This window comes from Gouania willdenowi, chromosome 9, assembly GCF_900634775.1.
Source record: "Gouania willdenowi chromosome 9, fGouWil2.1, whole genome shotgun sequence".
In the NCBI taxonomy this organism is placed as follows: domain Eukaryota; kingdom Metazoa; phylum Chordata; class Actinopteri; order Blenniiformes; family Gobiesocidae; genus Gouania; species Gouania willdenowi.
The window spans coordinates 25,295,420-25,305,485 of NC_041052.1; the positions used below are offsets into that span (position 1 = coordinate 25,295,420).

Below are 10,066 nucleotides of genomic sequence, written 5' to 3' on the forward strand. Positions count from 1 at the left end.
GTCAAATATAACACAAAATCTTACTAACAAATCTCCATTTTGTAGATTTTTTGCATCCTCTTTTAATTTAAGCATTAAAAAAATACAATAACAACATTGACCTGAATTACCTGTAATCTCAATTTTGAATTTTTCACATAATTTGGGAATGTTTTGTATGACTGTAATAACATCATAGTGGGGAAAGCCAAAAAAACCTTCATTGTGTTAAACTCTGTCATGCCGTTGTCCTATTTCAAAATACAGGACATACAGTACAGTTATTGTATACATTTTGTAGTTCATTTTCATCAATCCTACTGCTCATTTGTGATAGTGACTATGTGTATTTTAGCACAGCAGCTTTATTCACTCATGCCCATCCTGAGAAAAGTAGTTTGAAATCAGTCACTAGTTAAAACACTCCCCACCACAACAGTCATCAACCAAACAAACTTTTTGGTTGTTTTTGCTTATATTTATTTGGTTATGCTATCTTAAGGCAGGTTGCACAAATTCCCCATACAACACACACACACACACTCTGGTTGGGCACTAATTTTGATCACTGACCGGCTCCCTTAGTGCTGCAGGCCGTTGTCTGGTCGAAGGGCTGTCACTCCATGTGATGGAGTCGAGCACTCGACAGCGTGTGGAGCTGTCGCAGCATATCATTGGCATCGGCCCTCACTGCATTAGAGCCAATGATCTGACAGGTATATATTGTCAAGGCCCATTTGACTTGGTAGTGGTGTGGCTGATTGATTGTTGAGATTATGTTAAAACGGTAGCCCGATGCCTCCTTGTGATTCAGAGTGTAGAAAATGCTGAGTAGCAGCTTTACCACTTCCATTGAATTTTCTTTTTTTTTGTGTAACCACATTAGGTTCATCCCATCAGCTGTCCCTTCTGGTTGATAAAAATCGCCACTGTCGGCTGGGTTGGCCGATACAATATTTAGAAGTCTGTACTCTTGCAGCACTGTGACAAATGAATTACAGGTGTCGCTGACACAGCACATTTGCTAACTCAACGTAAAATGTATCATCTTTATAATAATTTGCATATTTAGGATATATCACAGATTGACTTTCCATCCCAAAAATGACAAACTTTAATGTGTTTATTTTGTGTGTTGTATCTGCAGGCAGTGCACTTGGGTTGGATCTAGTGTTTATATATTTGTAATGATATAAATGATGACATAAATAAATTATATACATTTCCTCAGCTACAAAAACAGGCCAAAAGTCATGTTGGTGGTGCTACAGCAAGCTTCTAAAAATAATATCTTTTTTGTAAAGCCACAACAAATCCACCATATATGCTACATATTTTAGCCCCAATACTGAAGAATGTTTTGTACACTTAATCCTATTGTCCAAGTCCACGCAAAAAACTGTAAAACTTATAAAACAAAACTACTTTTGCTCAATTGACACCAAACCTCTTCAGACTGATTCACACAAACAAGCCATACAAATATTTGATTTATCAAAAATTGTGCCTACATCTTATAAAAATGTAACGTAAACCTATTTGCAATTTTTTTGCTAAATAAACAAATAAAATGTAAACATTCTGGGATCATTTTAAATGACTTTTGGAAAAATATCAGAATTGTATCTCAAAAACTGCATTTTTTTTTTTTTTTTTTTTAAATTTCACTCTCACGATAATAATCTGAGTCAAATGCCCTTTTTAAATATCAGTTTTTCCACTTAGGGGCGAAACCGAAAAATAATTGATAAAAACAAAATATAAATATCTCCATATTGTGTGTGTGTTTTTTTTATATATCTTAACTGAATTCTTCACAGCTGTTTTATATCTGCCTTTAAACGCTAACAGCTGCTGTCTTGCACACAGGAGACTGGCTTAATTAATTAATGAAGCTACAGGTGACATTTCTAAATAGTAATTGACTCAGTGAGATAGAGCATTCTTGTTTGCCAGAAATTGTGAGTTCAAGCCTCAACTTGTGTAAAATGTACTTTAGAATGCCACCTTTATTTCATCTTGCCACAGGTAATTGGGTTATTCAGGTCCAAATGCCAATCACATGAATAATTGCTCAAACAGTGAACCCTATTTGTAAAAGCTAGAGCTCATAATAACAGCTTCAGACCCCCTCCAAAGTAGCTCCAAGTTTCAAGGTCTTTATTGTCATTTTCCATGACATGTAAAATAAAATGTGTGCCTCAGGGCCAGCAGCATAATAGCAAATAGGACGGTTGGCTGCAGAAGGTGATCTTATCTGCTTTTACCACCCTTGCAGAGCCTTCCTGTTCACAGGCGAGCAGTTCCCGTACCATCAGGTGATATGTGCTCATATGTTGCTTATTGGGAGTACATTAAACATCTTTTATGTTTTTTTTTAAATTTCCAATACAGGTACCCTTTAGTTGATCACCTAGATCAGGGGTATTCAACTCCAGTCCTTGAGACTTTAACCCTGGATTTCCACTGGATGCTTATCTGCACCAAAACTGCTCCGCTGTGCGACTTCAGTGCAATCTGCAGTCAGGCAAGCAGAGGGCAGCAAGAACTCAGGAGATCCCGCTTATTCATGTGTAATCACGCAATAGATATGTGTGATTCAACCATGGATAAATGCAATATTTATATGTAAAATAAGATTTTAAAAGTGCTCTGATCGGGCCAACCATGGTATTAAGGGAAAGGTCTGATCCCCGAGAGTCCGGTTTTCGGGTACAGTCCAAATTGCGTCCGCTAGAGCTGAAACGCACAATTTCATTGCAGAAAAAAAGTGTTATATTTTTTTGAAAATGTGGTATCAGCGGACAGATTTAATTCCCTTAAGTACAAAAATGTGCCCGGTTTTCAGATAGTCTGAAATGGACCCGTTGGTGGTCCTGTAAGGTCGGTGTTTTCCCCCTTGAACATGTAGTATTTTATTTTGAAAATAATCTGGATATTAAATTCTGTCTATATACTACTTCCTGTCCCGCACAGGCTTATTTTTGTTAACTTGTTGCAGCACAGCTGCACAAGCTCTGCAGAAGCATGATAACGTGCCATTCATTTCATTCAGGTGTGTTAGACCAGGGACACATCTAAAAGTCTCAGGAATCCAGCACTCGAGGACTGAAGTTGAATACCCCTGACCTAGATGATAGTTTTGCCCAAAATAACAAGTCTTGTTGTTTAACCTTCACCAAAAGCACAAAGAACAGCCTTAGCACAGATGATCAAGTCATACTCCCCTGTTCTATAACCTTTGCTTCCACCCTGTAGTAGAGGTTCGGAGCAGAATGAAACAATGTGTGCATTTTCTATTGTGCACCAAAGTGACTGCCAGAGCACCACGAGGGAAAAAACACAGCACTACTCTCATTCCTCTATTTCTTATAAGGATTTTGTTCCTGTCACTTTCTCTTTTGCTCCCATTTTCGATCGATGCAACGATTTACTCTAATATAAAATTTTACAATAACAAAACAATACAACTACCTGAAGAGTAAAGTTAAAGGTAGAAAATACATTGTCATTGATCCTGACCTGTGTTGAGGAGCACAAAGCTTTTTTTTTTTTTTTTTTATTTATATCCCATCTATACAATTGCTTTATAACATTAAAAAATGATATGCCCTAATATGGACCCAAAAAACTCAGCTTGTGCAGTGAGAGTTATCCCTTTTCACTTCTCAAGCACTTCTAAGAGAATCCCACTACCTATGTTGAGAGGGAAGCTGGAAAGTGTCCTGACTGCATAGATTATCAACTACCTCAATAAGAGACCACATATAATATGAAGCTTCACAGCTGTCTCTGGGATGGGGTAGTCAGCAGTACCAAAGCTCCTCGGGGCACAGTGTGCTCTGTGTCCTTTCTGGACTGTACTCTAAGTCAGGAAGGAACAGGAAAATCATCTTCTTCTTTGTCCCCCGGTGTGGTCTCAATCTCCTACAGATAAACACTAATTAGATGAGAAGATGGTGATTGTCTTTCACATGAAGGCCCCCCCTTTGAATTGGGGTCTCCATGGAATTGATGATGGAAGTGTCCGGGGAGGGGTTAGGCTTGGTTTGTGTAAGAAAATCTTTATTCTTAATGCACAAATGAACAAAAAAACACAAAGTCTTCCATATTAAGAGTGGTTGCTGGTTTTGAGTCCTGGGGCCTCATGTACAAAGACTTGCGTGAAAAATGGTGTCAAACAAGCGTACGTCTCGAACCAGAGACAGACATACTCGTAAAAATTCAGATGGGGACGCACGTCCAAACAAGTTGGGAAGGGAGGGGAGGGGCTTCTCTATTGCTGGTGGTGTTCATACAATGGATGATATTGTGGCGATCAGTTAAGTTCATAATTCACCCAGTGACTGTGAAGTGGTGGGGAACATTGTGTTCAGAAGGCGGTGTTTCCGGTCAAATGTATTTTGGTGTGACTCATTGTGTGCACTGTGATGTCAGAGGGCTATAGAGATGTGTGGTTGAATGAAGAATAAAGTTTGGTGTTCCTTGCTGAACACGCCGCCTCCTACTCCCATTTGACGCATGTCAAAAGCTTAAAGTCTCAAAAAGCACAGCGTCTGCCGCGCGAAAAGCTTCAAAACGTGCCGCACAGGACGCACAGTGGAACCTCTGATGCTCCCTAGAAGCGCGTTTACCATATATTGTCTATGTAAACCTGACGCTCCATATATTGTCTATGTAAACCTGATGCTGTTGACACTTTGGACGCATTTGGTGTGAACGTGTCATTAAAGTGTTCTAAGTGTCTGTTACTCAGAGCCTGCAGAAGATCCCAGCTCACAGAGCTCTGTTTGACTCAGATTAGACAGATACAAAAAAAAAATTAAACTGTAACTTACAATTTTTTTAAATGATACAGGTCAGCATCGGCTCAGAGGTTCATGTGTTAAAAACTAGGGTAGGCGATATTCTCCAGATAAACTTTTTAAGTTTTTGGTTGAAATTGTCTTCATGTCCTGACAGAAATTACGATCTTATGTTCTCTGAAAAGATTTTTGCCTGTTCATGCATATATTTTTTTTTCTTGGTAGGCCTACTTGTTCTCACAGTCCACCATGGTTTTGCAAGAATGAAAGTTTTAGAGAAAGCATTTCATCATTAGGTAAAACACCATATATTCCCATTTGAAATGCTAATGAATCAAAGCTTTGCTCTTCACTATATTCTTTTGGATTCATAGGTAATTTATTAATCAATAACCACCAATCAACCACAGGAAAACTGTCAATAATGGCATTACTATTTTTTCTTTAATGCTAAAAATATTCCAGTTCAGCTCACTTGAAATCAATTGTGGCTCTGAACTGCAATTATTTCAAGCAATTGCTGTGCAGCAATAAGCGAGTGCAAAATATGAATGAAAATGAGTAGGTATTCTGTCCATCTTGATGATATCTGTAGCACCCGTAGATGAATGTTCCTTGTATAAAGTCCCTCTTTGCTGTAAGTGGAGGTCACAAAAAGCCATAAATAACTGAAACACACACAACTATCTATTTCGCCTGCCTTCTGTGCTGTCATCTTGGATGAGAGTTGGTGTTAAAGACATTCAGACATGAGTGGACTTATTGAGATGCGTTGCTTATTTTCATGTTTTTCTTTCTTTTAATGAAACACACCAGGACATTTTCCTAAACAGTACACTGTCACACTTTGCACATTGGTAAGGTGACTCTTGGTGCAATCGGAATGCCAGTTAACATGGAGGCAGTGGCTCAGTCGGTAGAGTCAAGACTTCCCTGTCCATGTCCCTAAGTGTCATAGAGGAAGACACTGAACTACAAGTTGCTCCTGATGGAGGGCTAGAGTTTTACATGCCAGCTCAGTCGCCATGCATGGATAAATGTGACTATAGTGAAGTTTAAGTGAAGTCGTTACCATTTAATGTGTTTCCTTCTAATCAGTCTTGACACAATCACTGTGTCCTAATCAGTGACGACCATTGGCCACCTTAGATTGCAATCAGTGCACCAGTTAGTCAGACTGGAGTGGCTTTAACATAATGAGGTCCCTCTTGTGAACACCCTTTAGTCAATCTAACCACGTTCATGCATTAATTTTCTTGTCTGACAATGTTCTAAATCATAAAAACATGGTTTTCATATTTATTGTTAAATCTTTTACAACGGATGAGTGAAAGTCATGCCTTTATGTTGACAATTTGCTCTTGTCTAAAAGCTCCCAGCTGTCCATTTTTGGCAGTGTGGAGCATTCATCCTGCTTTTTCCCTCTCATGACACTGGACACTGACTATATAATGAAGGTGGATTAGAGATGTCCAGTCACAGCCCAGTTAAGCATTGGTTCCTGTGTTGCCCTGTGGTGTTACTGTACCCATGAGGAGGTCGCACATCCTGCACCAGCTTGCTGTGAAGTACTATCTGTGTCTGCACATTGTCCTCTTAACCCCACTGCCTTCAATTTTACACAGATTGGAAAAAGCCACACCAAGCTCTGACAGAATGACTCTAATGATAAGCATGGATTAGCCAAAATGGCCAGAGGTGGCTATTTCTTCATTATGGGTGCGTATTCCTCTGTGATAAAACGTCTATAGAAATAGGTTCAGACAGATCAACTATTTTAATTACATAAAACAGAGCCAGGGGAACACACTCTAACACAGATTTCCTTTAACAAAAGAGTCTTGAATATAGACTTTAATCCTATATTTAACTGATAACCTCAAACTTTGTCTATTTAACAATCTAAAGTAGCCATGATTATATGATGAAGAACAATTCCATGTTTTGGTCCAATGATGTTGGTACAGGAAAAGCTCAGAATTTTGGAATCTGTCAATAAACTTTTTTGCCTTAAGGCTGCAGTATGTTGAATCGTGAGACACTCCACGCTTCCCTCCTGAATGAAACTTAAACCTCCCTTAGCGGTATTCTTGTGAATGGTTGCGTGCACGTGCACAACTGTGGAACTCTTTGCAACTGTTTTCTCAGTAGAGAGTAGTGACAAATATCGGAACTTTGTCTTGTGTTATTGGAGTTTTCTGATGTTAAAGTGACTCTGACATGAAAGCATGTATCACTTAGGGCGAGCATGGAGAGTGGTTTGTCCAGTAACCGAAGGGTTGGGGGTTCGAATCCCACTCTATCTACGTTGTTGTCGTTGTGTCCTTGGGCAAGGCACTGTACCCACATTGCCTCAAATGAATGGGTATGAATTGTGCATGATCGTTGTTGGTGTGGTATGTGCAAAATGGCAGCCACACTTCTGTCAGTCTGCCCCAGGGCAGCTGTGGCTACATTGTAGCTTACCACTATTGGTATGACTGATGTGAGTAACTGGTGTGAATGAATAATGGTTTCTGTACGCGCTTTGCGTTTCCTTGAGTAAAGCACTATATAAATCTAAGCCATTATTATTATTTTTATTATTATTATTACTTGCTGCTGTGAGGACTGTAACTAGATGCTCAGAACTTCTCTTCACACACAAGCAGCCGCGCTACATCGAGCTCAGCTGATCAGAGCAGACAGACACACACACTGTAAATTAATTGTCTGTTATTTCCACCTTGGATTTGTTTCTCTTAGTGTTTCAAGTGATTTATCCTGTCTATTATCACTCTCTCTCTAACTGGGTATGTGGGGCAGCCTGCCCGTGGACTGAAAGCAGATCGCGGGCAGTCCCCCACATACTGAGTCTGTTCCGCCCCAACAGGTTTGTGCCTTTAGACTGTTGCTTCTCCACCTCTGTCTTCCTTTCTCTGTTTGCTTTGCTGTGTTTAATTGTGTTTAATGCTGCAATGGAGACTTCTCTTCGAATGTCTGCCATTTTAATAGTAACTCCGGAAACATCTCATGGACCGCTCTGTTGGTAAAAAGATTTCTGATTGGCTGAAATCCAGCATCACATGTCTAGATTTCTGAAGTTCATTTACAGGGCCAAGAGAAGGAGCAGAGATTCACTGTCCACTCAGAACACTTAGATTACAATTTGCTCAAAGATGATTATGGATTTTTGACCAAATTATGCCAAAAACTTACATACTGCAGCTTTAACAATGTTTGTTGATGCCAGATTGGGAAAGGAATGAAACAACTTGTTTGCAATGTTGAAGAATAAATAGTAATTTGAACTGCCACTTGTTTACAAAGTATGCACCACAATGCAACACAGTTTTGTTTTCCTTGTCATTGGAATGACATAATTTAACATAGCAGTATGGGAAGCACAGAGTTACACTCTGATTTCTTGAGTATCGTGTGAGCTGTATAGAAACAAACAGGTTGTTGTGGCTGCTGATCATTTTTATTTTAGTATTATCACAGTTCACTCAGCTTCACACGTCCAATTCCAATTGCATATTTTTTCCAAGTGTCATATAAAGCTCATATATTCTCGGTGTAACGAAGAAGTGTCTGGATGATAAGATTTTCTGTGGACACAACAAGTAGTTCAACATTAGGTTTAAAGTAGAATTCACTGGTGTCACTCTGTAAGGGTGGGTGAGCGGAGGATGGGCCGCTGGATAACCACTGTGCTCCCGCATTGATGACCAGTGTTGGGAACGTTACTTTAAAAAAGTAATTAGTTATAGTTACTCACTACTTGTTCAAAAAAGTAACTGCGTTAGTAACTGAATTACTCTATAATAAAAGTAACTCATTACCAAGGAAAGTAAGTATTTGCATTACTGTTAAAAAAAAAGTTGCTCTATGTCAAATAATTCACATTTTTTAGATGCGTGTGTCGTGAGGTGCTTCATTAATTTTGAGTTGCTTACAACGGATGTCGACAAAGTCTTCTCTCCTGGACATAATGTACACTTCACATAAACGTTCTTGTCTTTGACCACAATTAATTTAAAATAGTGTTTGTATCGCCACCTTAAAAATGTCAACTTTTCATCAGACTGCTCCACACTCACCATCTCTGCTGCTTCATCCAATCTGCTGTGTGTATGTGTGTGTGTGTGTGTGTGTGTGTGTGTGTGTGTGTGTGTGTGTGCTGGCACGTCGCCTTAGCCAATCATAATCGCTCACCTTGTTTTTAACCCACATCCTCAGCCGGGGATGCTTTCGGATAACATTTTATTCAATCAATGCATGTAACGCACCGCATTTAACGTTCAGTAACGATAACGGCGTTGTAACGGTGTAAAAAGTAATTAGTTAGATTACCCCGTTACTGAAAGACAAACGCCGTTACATGACGCCGTTATTTTAAACGCCGTTATTCCAAACATTGTTGATGACAAGGTTAATAAGCAGTAAGACGCCACAGTACCGAAGCATACATACAACACACAGTCTATTAAACTAATCTGATCGCACAATCCACTGTTTGGTGGTCAGGACCGCACCTGCCAGCTGTGTGCCACTGTTTGCAGGTAGAGGCGTAGAGCCACCTGCAGGACCAGGGAAGAAGAGGATGGAGACCTGACTACCATGCCTACGTCCACCACGGCAATGCAGAGAATAAGTCCCGATGAATATATTCTAGGGATTCACCGAAATGAAAATTTGAGGCCGAAACCGAATAAAATATAAAAGCTTGGCTAAATATCGAATGCGGTTGTTAAGTTTTTCAGAATTTTTTTAATAGTGCAAAAATAGCCTAGAATACATTTTTGGACTTCTTTTTTTAAAGAAAGTAAATGTTTATTGAATATTCTGACATGTTTTAGATATTCCAGTAGCCTTTGCTTTTCAAAAAAGCACAAGTTTTTCATTTATATTAGCCCTTTAAATTAAACAAAACATGCATTAAAAAAAAAAACTAAAGTGCAATAAAGGGGAGGTATGATGAAAATTTTTTTTTGCTACAGTGATACATCCCTTTAGCCTAATTCAGAGGGGCAGAGTTGAAAAAGTTTTCTCCCTCCCTTGATATTCCACATTTTGTAAAAAGTCAGCTCCAAACGAGTGAGTTGGTCCAAACTGCACTACTTTTTCTGATGCCGATTGTGTTGGGAGTCACTGCTTGGAGCCACGAACCCATTGTTTACACACATCAGCTGTTAGCACTCCATGCTAATGCTACACCAGCCTATGCAGCGAGACCCGACATCGCTTGTAAACGGAAAAAGAAACAACGGGAATGTGGCTCACAGCGCTAACAACGGACT

At 39.4% G+C, this 10,066-nt stretch overlaps 1 protein-coding gene across 1 annotated transcript in view; it reads left to right on the forward strand.

Annotated features, from left to right (window-relative positions):
• si:dkeyp-14d3.1 (transmembrane protein 132C) overlaps positions 1-10,066 on the forward strand; it is a 261,882-nt gene that overhangs the window by 13,488 nt on the left and 238,328 nt on the right. The window lies entirely within an intron of this gene.